Source organism: Pogoniulus pusillus, chromosome 12, assembly GCF_015220805.1.
Source record: "Pogoniulus pusillus isolate bPogPus1 chromosome 12, bPogPus1.pri, whole genome shotgun sequence".
In the NCBI taxonomy this organism is placed as follows: Eukaryota; Metazoa; Chordata; class Aves; order Piciformes; family Lybiidae; genus Pogoniulus; species Pogoniulus pusillus.
Window position 1 is genome coordinate 30,816,326 of NC_087275.1, and position 20,748 is coordinate 30,837,073.

Here is a 20,748-nt window from a genome sequence, read left to right on the forward strand (position 1 = left end):
AGCACAGGCAGGCCTGGGCTTCAGTGAGCTCTCACAAGTTCTGCTTCTCTTTTGCTCCACATCACTGCAGTCTGCCTGGACTGCAGCAAAGCCTTTGACCGTATCTGCCACAGCAAGCTCCTGGCACAGCTGGCAGCTCCTGGCTTGGACACATTCACTCTGATATGGGTCAAGAACTGGCAGGAGGGCTGGGCCCAGAGAGTGGTGGTGAATGGTGCCACATCCAGCTGGCAGCTGGCACCAGTGGTGTGCCCCAAGGATCAGTGCTGGGCACAGTCCTGTTCAATGTCTTTATTGATGATCTGGAGCAGGGGATTGAGTCCAACATCAGTAAGTTTGCAGAGGACACCAAGCTAGGAGCAGCTGTGGAGCTGTTGGAGGGTAGGAGAGCCCTGCAGAGGGACCTGGCCAGGCTGCATGGGTGGGCAGAGGCCAAGGGGATGAGATTGAAGAAGGCCAAGTGCAGGGTTCTGCACTTTGGTCACAACAACCCCAAGCAGCACTACAGACTGGGGCCAGAGTGGCTGAGAGCAGGCAGGCAGACAGGGAGCTGGGGGTGCTGGGAGAGAGGAGCTGCAGAGGAGGCAGCAGTGCCCAGGTGGGCAGCAGAGCCAATGGCATCCTGGGCTGGCTGAGGAGCAGTGTGGGCAGCAGGACAAGGGAGGTTCTTCTGCCCACCCCTGTGCTCAGCACTGCTCAGGCCACCCCTGGAGTGCTGTGTCCAGTTGTGGGCTCCTCCATTGCAGAGAGCTGCTGAGGTGCTGGAAGGTGTTTGGAGCAGGGCAGCAAGGCTGGGGAGGGGCCTGGAGCACAGCCCTGTGAGGAGAGGCTGAGGGAGCTGGGGGGGTGCAGCCTGCAGCAGAGGAGGCTCAGGGCAGAGCTCATTGCTGCCTGCAGCTGCCTGCAGGGAGGCTGTAGCCAGGTGGGGTTGGGCTCTGCTGCCAGGCAGCCAGCAGCAGAAGAAAGGGACAGAGGCTCAAGCTGTGCCAGGGCAGGTCCAGGCTGGATGTTGTTAGGAAGTTGTTGTCAGAGAGAGTGATTGGCACTGGAATGGGCTGCCCAGGGAGGTTGGGCTGGATGATCTTGGAGGTCTCTTCCAACCTGGTTGATTCTATGATTCTAAGGTGATGGAGTCACCAAGCCTGGATGTGATTAAAAGTCATTTGGCTGTGGTGCTTGTGGATATGGTTTAGGGTGAGCCTTGCAGAGTAGAGTCCTGGGTTGGGCTTGGTGATCCTGAGGGGCTTTGCCAACCTGAATGTTCCTGTGATCTATCAGGAATCTCTTAGCCAATGAGCTTGTAAGTGGCCATAAAGTACTGCAAGCAACCAGGACTGTGCTCATGAAGTGTCTCAGAAGGGATATCCATAAGGATGGCAGTGATGTTTTGGGGTTGAACTGGGAATGGAGTCAAACAATGGATAATTCATAGCCACCATTGCCCCTCTGCTGAAAGTTATGGAAAGACATGAATCAAGGTTTCTGCTGGGTGTAATTCCCACTTCAAATAGGGCTTTAGGCAGTCCAAAAGGCAGAGATAAAGCCATCCAGAATCTGCCTAAGTGGCTGTGAGCCTTCTCAGTCTGTCTGAATGGCTGTATGAGAGATTTATCCACCAGCTACCCCTCCATGAAGAGTGCTTTTGAAGGTAGCCTAGCTATGTGTCTGGTAGGCACTGCAGGGAAGTCACACAATGCCAGGGGCTGGATCACAGGACCACAGGATGTCAGGGCTTGGAAGGGACCTCCATACATCATCAATTCCAACCCCTCCTGCCAGAGCAGGACCATACAATCCAGCTCAGGGCACACAGGAACACATCCAGACAGGTCTTGAAAGTGTCCAGTGATGGAGACTCCACAACCTCTCTGGACACCTTGGTCCAGACAGGCCTTGAAAGCAGACTCCACAAACTCTCTGGGGAGCCTGGAAGGGACCTGGAAAGGACCTCCAAAGCTCATCCAGTCCAATCTCCCTTCCACAGCAGGAGCACCTAGAGCAGGTTACACAGGAACACATCCAGACAGGTCTTGAAAGTGTCCAGTGATGGAGACTCCACAACCTCTCTGGGCAACCTGTTTCAAGGTGTCCAGACAGGCCTTGAAAGCAGACTCCACAAACTCTCTAGGGAGCCTGGAAGGGACCTGGAAAGGACCTCCAAAGCTCATCCAGTCCAATCTCCCTTCCAAAGCAGGAGCACCTGGAGTAGGTCACACAGGAACACATCCATGTGGGGTTTGGGACTATCTGCAGAGAGGGAGACTCCACAACCCCCCCTGGGCAGCCCAAGAGAGGATCCAACTCATCATTTCCTTTTCCTTCTGCCAGCCTTTATTGGGGTTCCTTCAGCTCTGTGGGTGAGCAATGAGCAGCTGGGGAGGTTCTGTTTCAGGTGAGGATGCATTCACTCAGGAAGGTTCCCTTCAACCCAAATACAACTTCAGTGTATGCCTTCAGTATATACCTTCAGTGGCTGCTCTTGTTTGGTTGAGCAGGTCAGAGTAGCTGGAAAAGAGCCTGGTTTGAATGTGCAGCCACAGCAGAACAGGTAATTGAAGAGAGGGAGAGAGGGCACTCCCTGGAGAATCAAGGCAGGAATGGCTGCTGTGACCTCTCTGTAAATGGTAAAGGGAAAAAGAGACTCAGGCAGAGCAGCAGGAAAAGAGAGGACAAACTTATCCTAAGCTTTTTTGTGCTATCTCAGTAGATGGCTTTGATCCCTTCACAGAAACCAAGGTGGGAAAGAAATTACACCAGTGGCAGCAAATCCATCCCATCTTCCTTTCTCCTCACTTCTAAGGTGCACTCTGAGGCAGACATGGCACAGGCACAGAGTAATGCAGAAAAAAATGCAGGTAGGAGTGGAGAGAAACAGGAAAGGCACTGCATGGTCCCTGCTCTCTGCTTCAGAGAATGGTTACTTCAGAATCATTGAGTCAGGCAGGCTGGCAGAGAGCTCCAAGCTCAGCCAGCCCACCCTAGCGCCCAGCCCTGCCCAACCATCCAGACCATGGCACTAAGTGCCCCAGCCAGGCCTGGCTGCAACACCTGTGTCCAGTTGCTGTGTCCAGTTCTGGGCTTCTCCATTGCAGAGAGCTGCTGAGGTGCTGGAAGGTGTTTGGAGCAGGGCAGCAAGGCTGGGGAGGGGCCTGGAGCACAGCCCTGTGAGGAGAGGCTGAGGGAGCTGGGGGGGTGCAGCCTGCAGCAGAGGAGGCTCAGGGCAGAGCTCATTGCTGCCTGCAGCTGCCTGCAGGGAGGCTGTAGCCAGGTGGGGTTGGGCTCTGCTGCCAGGCAGCCAGCAGCAGAAGAAGGGGACACAGGCTCAAGTTGTGCCAGGGCAGGTCTAGGCTGGATGTTGTTAGGAAGTTGTTGTCAGAGAGAGTGATTGGCACTGGAATGGGCTGCCCAGGGAGGTGGTGGAGTGGCTGTGGCTGGAGGTGTTGCAGCCAAGCCTGGCTGGGGCACTTAGTGCCATGGTCTGGTTGGTTGGGCAGGGCTGGGTGCTAGGTTGGGCTGGATGAGCTTGGAGCTCTCTTCCAACCTGCTTGATTCTATGAGTCTATTGGCTGGGTGGTAGGAAGAAGTTCTTCCCAGCAAGAGTGATTGGCATTGGAGTGGGCTGCCTGGGGAGGTGGTGGAGTCACCATCCCTGCAGGTGTTTAAGAGGAGGCTGCATGAGGCACTTGGTGCCAAGGTTTGGTTGATTAGAAGGTGTTAGGTGCTAGGTTGGACTCGATGATCTTAGAGGTCTTTTCCAACCTGCTTAATCCTGTGATTCTGTGACCTGGCTCTTGGGGGGGTGATGGTTTAGTGTTGACCCCTTAGTGCCAGGTCGTGGGTTGGACTGGATGATCTCGAAGGTCTCTTCCAAGCCAAGGGTGTTCTGTGACTGTGTTGTGACTAACCTGTGCACTTTGGGTGACTCTGTGGGTGCTACTGGGGCTGCTAAGCCCTTCTGAGCAGCACAAGCATTTTAAATGTCAGCTGTGGCAACCTGTGAAGCTCAAAGCTGGTCTGATCTGCAGCTGCTCTTGCCTTAGGGGTGAAGGCAGGATGGCTCTATTATTAAGGAGCCAGAGAGACAGGGTCACAGCTGACAGCTTACACTTGCCACACCAGTGGTCCCTGGCCTGGGGGAGAAACTGGAGTGTGAATAACAAGGTGTCTGAACAGTTGGTGACTCACTGGAAGTCCATGGTCTGAGATCCTGACAGCCTGCCAACCATTTCATCCTGTTTGTCACTTGGGGGTTGGGGAGGACACACACAAGGAAAAAACAAACCCAGGAGAGCTGGTGCTGATGTCTAAAGGTCAGAATACTTGGAGTTCAGAGTGGGTGGCATCTTCTGCTTTGCTCACAACTCACTGAGAAAGAGAGAAAGAAGCAAATCATAGAATCATAGAATCAAGCAGGTTGGAAGAGAGCTCCAAGCTCAGCCAGCCCAACCTAGCACCCAGCCCTGCCCAACCAACCAGACCATGGCACTAAGTGCCCCAGCCAGGCTTGGCTTCAACACCTCCAGCCACAGCCACTCCACCACCTCCCTGGGCAGCCCATTCCAGTGCCAATCACTCTCTCTGCCAACAACTTCCTAACAACATCCAGCCTGGACCTGCCCTGGCACAGCTTGAGACTCTGTCCCCTTCTTCTGCTGCTGGCTGCCTGGCAGCAGAGCCCAACCCCACCTGGCTACAGCCTCCCTGCAGGCAGCTGCAGGCAGCAATGAGCTCTGCCCTGAGCCTCCTCTGCTGCAGGCTGCACCCCCCCAGCTCCCTCAGCCTCTCCTCACAGGGCTGTGCTCCAGGCCCCTCCCCAGCCTTGCTGCCCTGCTCCAAACACCTTCCAGCACCTCAGCAGCTCTCTGCAATGGAGGAGCCCACAAATGGACACAGCACTGCAGGGGTGGCCTGAGCAGTGCTGAGCACAGGGGTGGGCACAAGAACCTTCCTTGTCCTGCTGCCCACACTGCTCCTGAGCCAGCCCAGGATGCCATTGGCTCTGCTGCCCACCTGGGCACACTGCTGCCTCCTCTGCAGCTCCTCTCTGCCAGCACCCCCAGCTCCCTCTCTGCCTGCCTGCTCTTAGCCACTCTAAATAAAAGTCAGTGTTTTATCCAGCAAAGCTTCCACCTATCCAAGCCACCATCAGCCACTTTCTCCGGGAGGATGGTGTGGAAGGCACTGCCAAAAGCTTTACTAATGTCCAGGTAAACAGCAGCCACAGCCATTCACTGAATCACAGATTCAGTCAGGGTTGGAAAGGACCACAAGGATCAGCCAGTTCCAACCCTCCTGCCTTGGGCAGGGACACCCTACCCTACAGCAGGCTGCACACAGCCTCAGATCTTCTCTGCAGACATTCTAAACCCACTTGGATGTGTCCCTGTGTGACCTGCTGTGGGTGCTGCTGCTCTGGCAGGGAGAATTGGACCAGATGAGCTTTGGAGATCCCTTCCAGCCATCAGGGGTGACCTCATTGCTGTCTACAACTACCTGAAGGGAGGCCGTAGCCAGGTGGGGGGTGGCCTCTTCTGCCAGGCAGCCAGCACCAGAACAAGGGGACAGAGGCTCAAGCTGTGCCAGGGCAGGTCTAGACTGGATGTTGTTAGGAAGTTGTTGTCAGAGAGAGTGATTGGCACTGGAATGGGCTGCCCAGGGAAGTGGTGGAGTGGCTGTGGCTGGAGGTGTTGCAGCCAAGCCTGGCTGGGGCACTTAATGCCATGGTCTGGTTGGTTGGGCAGGGCTGGGTGCTAGGTTGGGCTGGGGGAGCTTGGAGCTCTCTTCCAACCTGCCTGATTCTGTGATTCTGTGATTCTAACATTGTGTGATTCTGTGACTGCTCCATCCACGGGAACAGCACTGGTCAGAGCTTAGCTTGTTAGCAAATTCAGCCACAATTCCTCTCTTATCCCTCAGCCTTTGATGCCTCTGCTGTTCCCAGGACTAGTCCCATCCCCATTCACCCCTGCAGCAGGCCCACACAGGTTCAGAGAGCTGTTTGCATTTCTGCTGGGTGTGCAAATTGCTGGAGGTTATTCAGCAGTCTGGGCTCATTCCATCTGCCTTAGCCCTTCTTTTATTTACCCTTTGCTTATTTCCTGAGGAGTTTTCACCTCTGGTACTTCACATTAGGAGCTCTTTGTCTGCACTGTCATTGCCTTTTGGAGTCGTTTGTCCCCTGGAGTGTAAACTGTGCTTAGGGGGATGTGCCTTCACTTTTGCACATGCCTCCTGCAAAGCTGCAGAGATGATAGCAAATGTGCCATGACTTCTCTTGGGTTTGCTTCTTTAGGTTGGATATTCTCACTCAGACAGTGAAGAAACAACGTGAGAAGCAAGTTGAAAGGCCCTCAGCTGAAGAATATTCCACTGTAAGTGCCCCACAGGAGAGGGTGTTTGCCTCTGCCTGCATCAACAGGTATTAGCAGTCAGTGGCATCAAAGGTTAGCTTTGACACCTTCCTCTAGAAGCAGTTCTTTCTCACTGGGCTCTTTGAAGATCCCTCGTGGGGCAGTTTGGATTTGGTATTCCTGTGAGCTAAAAATAGCTCAGGTATGAGCTGCAGAATCAAAAGGATATTGCAGAGGTGTTTAGGGAAGGAAAATTGTGCCAATGCTTGGAGAATGATGGAGGGAAAAAAGAGTGAACCTCTGCTTTCCTGCCTGGGTCTAAGATCTGTTGTTGCCACTGTTGTCTGTGTGAAGAGGATGCACACACACACATTTAACTCCCCCAGGAGCTGGTTTGATGGATTTGATGTAAGAAAAGCCTGGATGAGGCACTTAGTGCCATGGTCTAGTTGACTGGATAGGGCTGGGTGCTAGGATGGACTGGATGAGCTTGGAGGTCTCTTCCAACCTGCTTGATTCTATGTGATGTAAGATCATTGTGGTGCATTGAGCAGTAGCTCTTAAACTGCTGCAGTCAGTGAACCACAGAATGGTTTGGGTTGGAAGGGACCTCCAAAGGTCATCCAGAGCAACCCTGCTGCAGTCAGCAGGGACATAGAATCATGAGAACAGCCAGGTTGGAAGAGACCTCCAAAATCATCAGCTTGCTCAGAGCCTTGTTGACTCTCACCTTGAGTATCTCCAAGGATGCAGCCTGCCTGGACAGCCTGTTGCAGTGTTGGATGTGTTGATCTCAGAGGTCTTTCAGTGATTCTGTGTTCCAGCACCCTTCATGATGCAGGACTTGTTCCTAACTTCCAACCTAAATCTGCTCTGCTCTCAATTCAAACCATTTCTCCTCATCCTGTCACTGCTGACTTTGCAGACAGTCCCTCTGCAGCCTGTGAACAACTGGCAGGTTGTTCTTAGGTCTGCCCAGAGCTTTCTCTTCTCCAGGCTGGACCACCCTAGATCCCTCAGCCTGTCCTCATAGCAGAGGTGTTCCAGCTCCATGGAGCTGGGGAGCTTAGATACAGCATTTTCTAACAGGTTTGGAGCTGTAAGCAAAACAGGGAGGCCAGGGAAGGACAGACTGAGATGAGCCAACTGCACTGGACTGGCCATAGGTGAAGTAGTTGTTCTGACTGGTTAAAGGGAACTGGTTGAAGGGAGGAAGCCAGAGAGTTGTGGCCAATGGGATGGAGCCCAGTTAGAGGCCTGTGACTAGTGGAGTCCCACAGGGGTCAGGGCTGGGACCAGTTCTGTTCAGTGTATCCATCAATGACCTGCATGAGGGCACAGAGGGCACTGGCAGCAAGTTTGCTGATGACACCAAGCTGGGTGCAGTGGCTGCAACACCAGGAGGCTGTGCTGCCATTCAGCCACACTTGGCCAGGCTGAGAGCTGGGCAGGGACAAACTGAATGACACTCAACAAGGGCAAGTGCAGAGTCTGGCCCCTGGGAAAGGACAAGCCCAGGTGTCAGGATAGGTTGGGGACTGACCTGCTGGAAGGCAGTGAAGGGGAAAAGGATCTGGGGGTCCCAGTGGGTGGGAAGTTGCCCAGGAGCCAGCAATGTGCTCTGCTGGCCAGGAGGGGCAATGCCATTCTGGGGTGGGTTAGAAGGGCTGTGGTGAGGAGGTGGAGAGAGGTTCTCCTGCCCCTCTACTCTTCCATTCTGGGGAGGCCACATCTGGAGTACTGTGTCCAGTTCTGTCCCCCCAGTTCAAAAGGGACACAGAACTGCTGGAGAGAGTCCAGCACAGAGCCACAAAGATGCTGAAGGGAATGGAACATTTCTGCTATGAGGAGAGGCTGAGGGAGCTGGGGCTGTGCTGCTGGGAGCTGAGGAGCCTGAGAGGTGACCTCATTCATGTTGATAAATGTGTGCAGGTGAGTGGCAGGAGGCTGGAGCCAGGCTCTGCTGGGTGATGCCCAGTGCCAGCACAAGGGGCAATGGGTGGGAGCTGAGGCATAGGAAGTTCTATGGAAACATGAGGAGGAATTTATCCCCTGTGAGGGTGCCAGAGCCCTGGCACAGGCTGCCCAGGGGGGTTGTGGAGTCTCCCTCTCTGGAGATATTCAAGAGCTGCTTGGATGTGTTCCTGTGTGAGCTGCTCTGGGTGCTGCTGCTCTGGCAGGGGAGTTGGACTGGATGAGCTTTGGAGGTCCCTTCCAGCCCCTAACATGCTGTGATTCTGTGACTGCTTCATCCAAGGGAACAGCACTGGTCAGAGCTTAGCTTGTTAGCAAATTCAGCCACAATTCCTCTCCAATCCCTCAGCCTTTGATGCCTCTACTGTTCCCAGAACTAGTTTTTATATGTTTATTTTAGGGCTCTGTGCCTGCCATAAATTTGGGGCTGTTTTTCAAAGAGTGACAGTGATAGATTGGTAGGACTGTGCTGGCTGCTAGAAGTGATGCTCCAAACATGCTGAGCAAACAGAAGCTCATGGTTGCCTTTTTGATTAAAACAAAAGAAAAGGAACTATCACCTGTCCTGAAATTCATCTGTGCTCAGAGCCCACAAAGGTGGTTTACTGTTGAATCATAGAATCACAGAATCAGCCAGGCTGGAAGAGAGCTCCAAGCTCCCCCAGCCCAACCTAGCACCCAGCCCTGCCCAACCAACCAGACCATGGCACTAAGTGCCCCAGCCAGGCTTGGCTGCAACACCTCCAGCCACAGCCACTCCACCACCTCCCTGGGCAGCCCATTCCAGTGCCAATCACTCTCTCTGCCAACAACTTCCTAACAACATCCAGCCTAGCCCTGCCCTGGCACAGCTTGAGGCTGTGTCCCCTTGTTCTGTCGCTGGCTGCCTGGCAGCAGAGCCCAACCCCACCTGGCTACAGCCTCCCTGCAGGCAGCTGCAGGCAGCAATGAGCTCTGCCCTGAGCCTCCTCTGCTGCAGGCTGCACCCCCCCAGCTCCCTCAGCCTCTCCTCACAGGGCTGTGCTCCAGGCCCCTCCCCAGCCTTGCTGCCCTGCTCCAAACACCTTCCATCACCTCAGCAGCTCTCTGCAATGGAGGAGCCCAGAACTGGACACAGCACTGCAGGGGTGGCCTGAGCAATGCTGAGCACAGGGGTGGGCACAAGAACCTCCCTTGTCCTGCTGCCCACACTGCTCCTGAGCCAGCCCAGGATGCCATTGGCTCTGCTGCCCACCTGGGCACACTGCTGGTGCTTGTTCCTCTCCTCCTCTACCCACAGCCAGACAAAATGGGACAGATTATGTTTGCTGGCAAGGCTGATGGAAAATAGGAACTCCAGGAGAGCTTCTTTATTGCACCTGCTGCTTAAATGGACCAAGAACTCAGTGTTGTAAATACATCTCTAGGCTAGGGTGTCCCTGGGCATGGCAGGGGGGTTGGCACTGCCTGCTCCTTGTGGTCCCTTCCAGCCCTGCCTGATTCTGTGATTGTGTGAAGTTTGTTGCTCCAATCAGTCGCTGTCTTCCCCCAGCTCATCCATACTTTCTCTTTTAAAGTAGTGATTTATGCACCTCTTTGGGCTTGGTTTGGCTTCAGCCACTTCTCTTTGCAACCCAGAACACGTCTCTGAGTGTGCAGTGTGAGCAGCCTAGCTGAGTGCTTTATAATGGGCTAATGAGTGTGCTCACAGGTTACTAGGTTATAACTGTACGCCAGAGGGTCGATGAACCTCTTAAGGAGAATGAGGAGATGCATCTTCATGGGACCTAATTAAGAGGTGAAGTTAATAAAGACAGAAGGTGGGGGAAAAATATCCCCTAAACCAGGCAAAAGTCTGGCTGTGGAAGGGAGTCCTCTGCTGGGGTCTTTCTTAGTGCTAGCTGAGTACCACTCGAGCTGATCCTGCCCTGGCAGGGATGTTGGACTGGATGATCTTTGGAGGGCACTTCCAAGCCCTGATGAGGAAAAGGCAGAGGATGAGGAAAAGGCAGAGGTGCTTAACACCTTCTTTGCCTCAATCTTCACTAGTGGGACAGGTTGTCTCCAGGACAGCTGGACTCCTGAAGTGGTGGATGGAGTCAGGGACCAGCACAGTCCCCCTCTAATCCATGAGGAAGCAGTAAGGGATCTGCTAAGTCACTTGGATCCTCACAAGTCCATGGGACCGGATGGGATCCACCCTAGGGTGCTGAGAGAGCTGGCAGCTGAGCTGGCCAAGCCACTCTCCATTATTTATCAGCAGTCCTGGCTCACTGGAGAGGTCCCTGAAGACTGGAAGCTGCCAATGTGATTCCCATACACAAGAAGGGTCGTAAGGAGGAGCCAGAAAACTACAGAGCTGTGAGCCTGACCTCAGTGCCAGGCAAGGTCATGGAACAGGTCATCTTGGGTGCCATCACAAAGCACCTACAGGATAGCCAAGGGATCAGGCCCAGCCAGCATGGGTTTAGGAAGGGCAGGTCCTGCCTCACCAACCTGATCTCCTTTTATGATCAGGTTACCTGCCTGGTGAATGTGGGGCAGGCTGTGGATGTAGTCTACTTGGACTTCAGCAAAGCCTTTGACACTGTCTGCCACAAGAAGCTCCTAGCCAAGCTGGCAGCTCATGGTTTGGACAGATTCACTCTGTGCTGGATCAAGAACTGGCTGGATGGCAGAGCTCAGAGAGTGGTGGTGAATGGTGCCACATCCAGTTGGCAGCCAGTCACAAGTGGTGTTCCCCAAGGATCAGTGCTGGGCCCAGTCCTGTTCAATATCTTTATTGATGATCTGGACGAGGGCATTGAGTCCAGCATCAGTAAGTTTGCAGATGATACCAAGCTAGGAGCAGGTGTTGATCTGTTGGAAGGTAGGAGAGCCCTGCAGAGGGACCTGGCCAGGCTGGATGGGTGGGCAGAGGCCAATGGGATGAGATTTAACAAGGCCAAGTGCAGGGTTTTGCACTTCGGCCACAACAACCCCAAGCAGCACTACAGGCTGGGGACTGAGTGGCTGGAGAATAGCCAGGAGGAAAGGGACCTGGGGGTACTGATAGATAGTAAGCTGAAGATGAGCCAGCAGTGTGCCCAGGTGGCCAAGAGAGCCAATGGCATCCTGGGCTGCATCAGGAACAGTGTGGCCAGTAGGACAAGGGAGGTTCTTCTGCCCCTGTGCTCAGCACTGTTCAGGCCACACCTTGAGTGCTGTGTCCAGTTCTGGGCCCCTCAATTCAAGAGAGATGTTGAGGTGCTGGAACATGTCCAGAGAAGGGCAACAAAGCTGGTGAGGGGCCTGGAGCACAAACCCTATGAGGAGAGGTTGAGGGAGCTGGGCCTGTTTAGCCTGGAGAAGAGGAGGCTCAGGGGTGATCTTATTACTGTCTACAACTACCTGAAGGGACATTGCAGCCAGGTGGGGGGTGGCCTCTTCTGCCAGGTAACCAGCAACAGAACAAGGGGACACAGTCTCAAGTTGTGCCAGGGTAGGTATAGGCTGGATGTTAGGAAGAAGTTTTTCACAGAGAGAGTGATTGGCATTGGAATGGGCTGCCCAGGGAGGTGGTGGAGGCACCGTCCCTGGGGGTCTTCAAGAAAAGCCTGGATGAGGCACTTAGTGCCATGGTCTGGTTGATTGGATAGGGCTGGGTGCTAGGTTGGGCTGGATGAGCTTGGAGGTCTCTTCCAACCTGGTTGATTCTATGATTCTGTGATGTTCTGTGGCTTTCCCAAGGGGTCTTTGTGAGAAGCCTCTAGTGAGAGCTGGCTTTTTCCTTGGGTTTTTTGTCTTGTGAAGGAGTGGGAGACACTTTGGAGAGTGTTTCATCCCCAAATCCTCTGCATGCTGGAGCTGTTTCTAACGGAGCCAAAGCACTGCAGGGCCTGCTGTGAGACAACATGGCCCAGCAGAGCAGCAAACACAGACAGTGGGAATGGCTGCTTGCAGAAAACTAGGATAAATCTAGCTCTGTAGGATTTGGCCTTTAGCAGAATGCTTTAGATAGTCCTGTTGGTGAGAAAGGCTGTGGAAATAGGAGACTGAAAAAGGAGAGGGCTGAGGAAATGATCATAGAATCATAGAATCAGTTGGGTTGGAAGAGAGCTCCAAGCTCACCCAGCCCAACCTAGCACCCAGCCCTATCCAGTAATGGAATCATACAATCAGACAGGTTGGAGGAGACTTCCAAGCTCACCCAGCCCAACCTAGCACCCAGCCCTGCCCAACCAACCAGACCATGGCACTAAGTGCCCCAGCCAGGCTTGGCTGCAACACCTCCAGGCACAGTGACTCCACCACCTCCCTGGGCAGCCCATTCCAGTGCCAATCACTCTCTCTGACAACAACTTCCTAACAACATCCAGCCTAGACCTGCCCTGGCACAGCTTCAGCCTCTGTCCTCTTCTTCTGGTGCTGGCTGCCTGGCAGCAGAGCCCAACCCCACCTGGCTGCAGCCTCTCTTCAGGGAGCTGCAGGCAGCAATGAGCTCTGCCCTGAGCCTCCTCTGCTGCAGGCTGCACCCCCCCAGCTCCCTCAGCCTCTCCTCATATGGTTTGTATTGACCTTTCAGTGCTGGATGGAAGTTTGGACTGGTTGAGCTTGGAGGTCTCTTCCAGCCAGCTGTATTCTGTGATTGTGTTTCCAGTTCATGAAGATCATCTCCAAGACTGCCCTAAATCTTGCAGAGTCATGCTAGGCAAGAGATGTTGCTCTGTGCCCACAATCCTTCTTGCCCAAATCACAGCTGTTTGTCCTCAAGTGAAATGACCCTCCCAAAGTGTGGGCTGAAATGAGAATCCATTCCACTGGTTAATTACCACTTAATCAGTTGCAGTTCTTTCAGAAGGCTGCTAATGAGGTTGCCTTGATAAGTAATCTGTGAGTGTTGCATCCCTGGGATTTCCAAGGTGCCAGATTTTTCCATCCTCTTAGTCATAGGAGGAGCTCCTTTAAATTGCCTTGCTGAGCTTACACTGCTGAAATGTGCCCTCCCTATCAAGCTAGAGGCAAATTAGTGCCTAATTATTTGCTTCCTCTCTGCCTAGCTGATGGGTAATATCTTCAGTTATCGTTGTGAAAATCCCACTCATTGTCACAACAAAGCTTTTTTGGTTTAGTTTTGGCAAACAGAGTCTCAGGTTTCCTTTACTGCTTTGCTTTCACAGAGTCACAGGCCTTTAGAGGGTGGAAGGGACCTCCAGAGATCATCCAGCCCACCCTCCCTGCCAAGGCAGCATCCCCTAGGGTAGTGCACACAGGAATGCATCCAGGTGGAGTTAAAGTCTGCAGAGAAGGAGACTCCACAGCCTCTCTGGGCAGCCTGCTCCAGGGCTCTGCTACTCTCACCCTAAAGAAGTTTCTCCTCCTGTGGAGCTGAAACCTTCTCTGTTCCAGTTTGCATCCATTGCTGCTTGGCTTCTTGCTGTGCAGCACCCAAAAGAGCTTGGCCCCCTCCACTTGACCCCCACCCCTCAGCTATTGACAGACATTGCTCAGATCCCCTCTCAGCCTTCTCTGCTCCAGGCTAAACAGCCCCAGGGCTCTCAGGCTTTCTCCACAAGGGAGATGCTCAACTCCCCCAGTCCTCCTCATGGCTCTCCACTGGACTGTCTCCAGCAGGTCCCTGTCTCTCCTAAGCTGGGGAAACTCAACTGTTTGTTGAGTTGCAACCCACAGTGATTCACTGATGTGAAACACAAAACCAATTTAAGGGCCAGATGCAGGTTTCCATCTTTCTGGAATGTTCCCTAACTGTTAGGACCATCTGGGGCATAGGAACTGTCATGGAAACATGTGGAGGAATTTTTTCTGAGGCTGCCCAGGGGGGTGTGGAGTCTCCCTCTCTGGAGATATTTAAGACCTGCCTGGATGTGTTCCTGTGTGAGCTGCTCTGGGTGCTGCTGCTCTGGCAGGGGGTTGCACTGGGTGAGATTTGGAGGTCCCTTGCAGCCCCTGGCATTCTGTGATGCTGTGACTCTTAACAAGCCATGTTAAGAGTGCTGTGTCCAGGTCTGGGCTCCTCCATTGCAGAGAGCTGTTGAGGTGCTGGAAGGTGTTTGGAGCAGGGCAGCAAGGCTGGTGAGGGGCCTGGAGCACAGCCCTGTGAGGAGAGGCTGAGGGAGCTGGGGGGGTGCAGCCTGCAGCAGAGGAGGCTCAGGGCAGAGCTCATTGCTGCCTGCAGCTGCCTGCAGGGAGGCTGTAGCCAGGTGGGGTTGGGCTCTGCTGCCAGGCAGCCAGCAGCAGAAGAAGGGGACAGAGGCTCAAGCTGTGCCAGGGGAGGTCTAGGCTGGATGTTGTTAGGAAGTTGTTGTCAGAGAGAGTGATTGGCACTGGAATGGGCTGCCCAGGGAGGTGGTGGAGTGGCTGTGGCTGGAGGTGTTGCAGCCAAGCCTGGCTGGGGCACTGAGTGCCATGGTCTGGTTGGTTGGGCAGGGCTGGGTGCTAGGTTGGGCTGGGGGAGCTTAGAGCTCTCTTCCACCCTGCTTGATTCTATGATTCTGTGTTATCAAAGCCATGAAATGTGACTGAGCAGAGAGCTGTCCATAACCAGGTCTGTTGTTCAGTAGCTTTGAGAGTTTTAAGTGTACTCCACTAAAAATCAACCCAGGGCATTCCTTCCACTGAAGTTGCCCTTCTGATAACCATGGCAACCATTCCAGCTAAGGCAAAGAAGGAGCAGCTGAAGTGAAGAAAGTGCACACTTGCTTTAAATTAATGGATGGAAACTCAAATGGAAAAGTGTGGCTAAAGGAGCCTAAAGCAAGGAACTATTCCTGCTCATCAACACTTTGGTTGTTAATAGAATCTTCTTTCTTCAGTGCCTTTTATTTATGACTATGTATTTCTGCCCATCCCAGCTGATTTTCTGCTAGCATGTCAGAGGAGTGGAGTCATTTTTGTGGTCTCTGCTTTCTTTAGCTGAAAATAAAGCAAAGCAAACCAAATTCAGATGTAGTCTCATAAAGAGGCTCCAATTTCTGGTCTCATTTGGGTGCAAGAGTCCAGGCTCTGAATTGCTGCATCAATAGCAACAGGCGGAGGAAGGTGATTCAGCCACTCTGCTCTGCTCTGCTGAGTCCTCACCTGGACTGCTGCATCCAGGTCTGGATCCCTCAGCACAGGAAGGACAGGGATAAATCTAGGTCTGTAGGATTTGGCCTTTAGGAAGATACTTTAGGTAGTCCTGTTGGTGAGAAAGGCTGTGGAAATAGGAGACTGAAAATGAAGGGAACTGAGGAAGTGATCACAGAATCATAGAATCATAGAATCAGTAGGGTTGGAGGAGACCTCCAAGCTCATCCAGCCCAACCTAGCACCCAGCCCTGCCCAACCAACCAGACCATGGCACTAAGTGCCCCAGCCAGGCTTGGCTTCAACACCTCCAGGCACAGCCACTCCACCACTCCCGGGCTCTGCAACACATAACAGCAAAGTTCTCCCTTGTGTTGAGCTGGAACCTCCTGTGCTGCAGCTCACACCCATTGCTGCTTGTCCTATCCCAGGGAGCAGTGAGCAGAGCCTGACAGTTCATCCATTCTGTGATTCCCTGGAGGCAAAGTCACCAAAGGGAACTGGAAGGAGCTCCTCCTTCCCCTCAGCTACTCTGCAGCACAATTCTGGTGCACAGCAGTTTTTGCTCAGCCTGTCTTTGAGGCATTGCTCATTTGGGGTCTGCTGAATGGATGACACAGAAAGCACTGTGCTGTTAGTGGGAGAAGTTCCTTGCAATTAGAGCAGGAAAACAGAGTTATTCAAATCTGATCAAATGGTGGTTTGTTTTGGTGGGTTTGTGGGGTTTGTTTTTTACTGCCAAATAAGTAGTTGCTATTACTGGCACTGCTTAGCATTAGTTTAATTTGCTCTGCTTTCAAATAGGGTTCTGCTTCCAGAAAGGTTTGCTTTGGGTTGTGCTGCTAGCTGGGAAAAAAAAGAGAGAAAGAGAAAGAGCCATCCAGAGGGACCTGCACAGGCTGCAGAGGTGGGCACAAGCCAAGCTCAGGAGGTGCAACAAGAGCAAGGGCAAGGTCCTGCAGCTGGGTGGAGGCAATGCCAAGCACAAATTCAGGCTGGGCAGTGAGTGTCTGGAGAGCAGCCCTGAGGAGAGGGACTTGGGGGTGCTGCTGGAGGAGAAGCTCAGCAGGAGCCAGCAGTGTGCACTTGCAGCCCAGAGAGCCAAGCAGAGCCTGGGCTGCAGCAGCAGCAGTGTGGCCAGCAGGGCCAGGGAGGGGATTCTCCCCCTCTGCTGTGCTCTGCTGAGACCCCACCTGGAGTCCTGCATGCAGCTCTGGAGGCCCTGGGACAAGAGGGCTGTGGAGATGCTGGAGAGTGTCCAGAGCAGGGCCAGGAGGATGCTGAGAGGCTGCAGCAGCTCTGCTGTGAGCACAGCCTAAAAGAGTTGGGGCTGTGCAGGCTGGAGCAGAGGAGGCTCCCAGATGACCTTCTGGTGGCCTTCCAGCATCTGAAGGGGGCTCCAAAAAAGCTGGGGAGGGACTTTTGAGGCTGTGAGGGAGTGTCAGGAGTGGGGGGAATGGAGCAAAGCTGGAGGTGGGGAGAGTGAGGCTGGAGGTGAGGAGGAAGTTGTTGAGCAGGAGAGTGGTGAGAGGCTGGCAGGGGTTGCCCAGGGAGGTGGTTGAGGCCCCATGGCTGGAGGTGTTTGAGGCCAGGCTGGCTGAGGCTGTGTGCAGCCTGCTCTAGGGTAGGGTGTCCCTGGGCATGGCAGGGGGGTTGGGACTGCCTGCTCCTTGTGCTCCCTTCCAACCCTGACTGACTCTGTGTGTGTATGAACGTGACCATTACCTCACACTGAAGCATCACCTCACTTCAGGGGTGGCTCTGTGCTGTTTGTGAAGCAGGTAGAGGTTGGCAGCAGGATAGGCACAGGCTACCCCTGGCTGGATTGTGGTCATTTGGGTGATCCTTGTGGTCCCTTCCAACCCTGACTGATTCTATGACTCTGTGATTCCATGAGAAAGAAAAAGTGAGAGATAAAGCCCTTTAAATGCAGTATCTGGGGGGGAGGGGAAGAGCAGATATTACTGCTGGAGCAAGTGAAACTGCCTGTGGCTGAGGCTGCTTAATATTTGCCATTAGCTCTGTTTTCACTGCTTTATCGCTACCCAGAGCTGCTCAAGCTGAAATTTGCCATGCTTGCTTCTGCCTTAGGTAGGGTTTGGTTTGAAATATTTCAATAAGAATCCCTCAGCTGCTTCCAAGGGTGAATTTAAGGAGAATTAAGTAACCCTTAAGTGGTTTTGGTTTGTGAGCAGCAGGGCTGGAGGCTGGCGGAGGACGAACGCTGGAGCTCAGCTGCCTCCAGGGAAGTGCCACTCAGAGAATCATGGAGTTTGTTATTAGCTTGTTATTAGGTCTCCCTGGAGCCTTCTCTTCTCCAGCCTGAACACCCCCAGCTCCCTCAGCCTTTCCTTGTGGCAAAGGTGTTCCAACTCCCTGATCATTTTCATGGCCCTGCTCTGGACCCACTCCATCAAGTCCGTGTCATAGAGTCATAGAATCAGCCAGGTTGGAATAGACCTCCAAGACCATCCAGTCTAATCTAGCACCCAGCCCTGTCCAATCATATCATAGAGTCATAAAATCAAGCAGGTTGGAATAGGCCTCCAAGACCATCCAGTCTAATCTAGCACCCAGCCCTGTCCATCATATCATAGAGTCATAAAATCAAGCAGGTTGGAATAGACCTCCAAGACCATCCAGTCTAATCTGGCACCCAGCCCTGTCCATCATATCATAGAGTCATAAAATCAAGCAGGTTGGAATAGACCTCCAAGACCATCCAGTCCAACCTAGCACCCAGCCCTGGCCAATCATGTCCTAGAATGATAGAATCAACCAGGTTGGAAGAGACCCAGGATCATTCAGTCCAACCTAGCACCCAGTCCTATCCTATCAACCAGACCATGGCACTAAGTGCCCCATCCAGGCTTTTCTTGAATGCCTCCAGAGATGGTGACTCCACCACCTCCCTGGGCAGCCCATTCCAATGCCAATCACTCTGTCTGGGAAAGAACTTCCTCCTATTAAGAGGAAGAGACCTCCAAGACCATCCAGTCCAACCTATCACCCAGCCCTGTCCAATCATATCATAGAATCATAGAATCAAGCAGGTTGGAGGAGACCTCCAAGCTCATCCAGTCCAACCTAGCACCCAGCCCTGTGCAATGATATCAGAGTATCATAGACTCAACCAGGTTGAAAGAGATCTCCAAGCTCATCCAATCCAACCTATCACCCAGTCCTGTTCATTCATATCATAGAATGATGGAATCAACCAGGTTGGAGGAGACCTCCAAGCTCATCCAGTCCAACCTAGCACCCAGCCCTGTCCAATCATATCATAGAATCAACCAGGTTGGAAGAGACCTCCAAGCTCATCCAGTCCAACCTGTCACTATCAACCAATCAAGCAGAGCATGGCACTAAGTCATTGTAGCATTGCAGCTCATCTGTCTCTCTGGAGGCCACCTCAGGACCTGTAGGGGTGGTGAGGATGAGGCCACACCATGGCAGGAGCAGACAGACACAGGGTGTGGGCCAAGCTGCCGCTGGGCATTGTGATTCAGCTCGGCAGAGGGAGGTTGAGGCAACCTTCCCTTCTTCTTGCCCTGTGGCAGAGCAGTGGGGAGCTCTGTCCATCTGGCATCTATCCAGAGGAGTTGAGGCTTCCCCGTGGTGGCCCTGGGTCCTTGCAGCTGCTCAGGAGCAGGGTTAGAAGGGGAGATTGCTTTCCCAAGAGAGCCAGCACAAGCGGCGCAGTTATCCTCAGCATCCAGAGTTCAGAGCCCCACAGGCAGTCACTGCCTTCTCAGGCTTGGTGCCTCAGCTCTTCATGCCAGGATGCACTTCACTTACAGTGAGTCATTTAGCCCTGCAGATCATTGCTGTTCAGACCCAGTTGTTGGTATCCTTCTTGAAAGCTGCTGCTATGTATTTGTCTCTCGTTGCTGGCAGAGCTGTCCTCAGCAGCAGGATGGTTTTGACCTCTCCCAGCTCTTGGCACGCAGCCTGTTGGGGTGACATAGAGGTTTGAGGTCCTAGCCCCCTGGCCTCTGCTTGTGCTGTTTGACCATTGCTTGCCCAAGGTGCCAGGCTGGTGATGGTGGACGTATTAGTCCCTCTTCTCTATCATTTAACATAGCCAGGAGGCATTAGTCCCTCTTCTCTATCATTTAACATAGCCAGGAGGCATCAGTCCCTCTTCTCTATCATTTAACATAGCCAGGAGGCATCAGTCCCTCTTCTCTATCATTTAACATAGCCAGGAGGCATCAGTCCCTCTTCTCTATCATTTAACATAGTCAGGAGGCATCAGTCCCTCTTCTCTATCATTTAACATAGCCAGGAGGCATCAGTCCCTCTTCTCTATCATTTAACATAGCCAGGAGGCATCAGTCCCTCTTCTCTATCATTTAACATAGCCAGGAGGCATCAGTCCCTCTTCTCTATCATTTAACATAGCCAGGAGGCATCAGTCCCTCTTCTCTATCATTTAACATAGCCAGGAGGCATCAGTCCCTCTTCTCTATCATTTAACATAGTCAGGAGGCATCAGTCCCTCTTCTCTATCATTTAACATAGCCAGGAGGCATTAGTCCCTCTTCTCTATCATTTAACATAGCCAGGAGGCATTAGTCCCTCTTCTCTATCATTTAACATTACCAGGAGGCATCAGTCCCTCTTCTCTATCATTTAACATTACCAGGAGGCATCAGTCCCTCTTCTCTGATCATTTAACATAGCCAGTGGTGGGCAAGGTCTGATTTAAATGGTCAGTGTCTGAAAATGCTTGCTGAGGTCCACTTTGTACTGCTTGTCTAAACCATAGAGTCATAGAATGGTCTAGGTTGGAAGGGACCTCAAGGATCATCCAGTTTCAACCCTCCATAGGCAGGGACACCTCCCACTGGAACAGGTTGCTCAAGGACTCATCCAACCTGGCCTTGAACATCTCCAGGGAGGTTGTGGAGCACAGAATCACCCAATGTGATCTTTGATCACATTGGGTGATTCTGTGCTCCACAACCTCCCTGGGAAACCTGTGCCAGGGTCTCACCACCTTCAATTCTTCCTAACAGCAAAGATCACACTGGGTGATTCTGTGCTCCACAACCTCCCTGGGCAACCTGTGCCAGGCTCTCACCACCCTCACTGCAAAGAACTTCCTCCTAACATCCAGTTTCAATCTCCCCTCTGCCAGTTGGGAGGAAGTTGTTGGCAGAGAGAGTTATGGCATTGGAATGGGCTGCCCAGGGAGGTGGTGGAGTGGCTGTGGCTGGAGGTGTTGCAGCCAAGCCTGGCTGGGGCACTGAGTGCCATGGTCTGGTTGGTTGGGCAGGGCTGGGTGCTAGGTTGTGCTGGGTGAGCTTGGAGCTCTCTGCCAACCTGCTTGATTCTATGATTCCATTCTATCCTAACTGCTAATTAAAGCTCTTCT

General features: G+C 53.0%; 1 long non-coding RNA gene across 2 annotated transcripts in view; it reads left to right on the forward strand.

Annotated features, from left to right (window-relative positions):
- LOC135179907 (uncharacterized) overlaps positions 1 to 20,748 on the forward strand; it is a 238,444-nt gene that overhangs the window by 147,258 nt on the left and 70,438 nt on the right. For both annotated transcript variants that reach the window (XR_010304180.1, XR_010304181.1), the window contains one exon: positions 6,293 to 6,371. This is a non-coding gene — a long non-coding RNA (uncharacterized LOC135179907). The remainder of the gene's footprint in view (positions 1 to 6,292; positions 6,372 to 20,748) is intronic.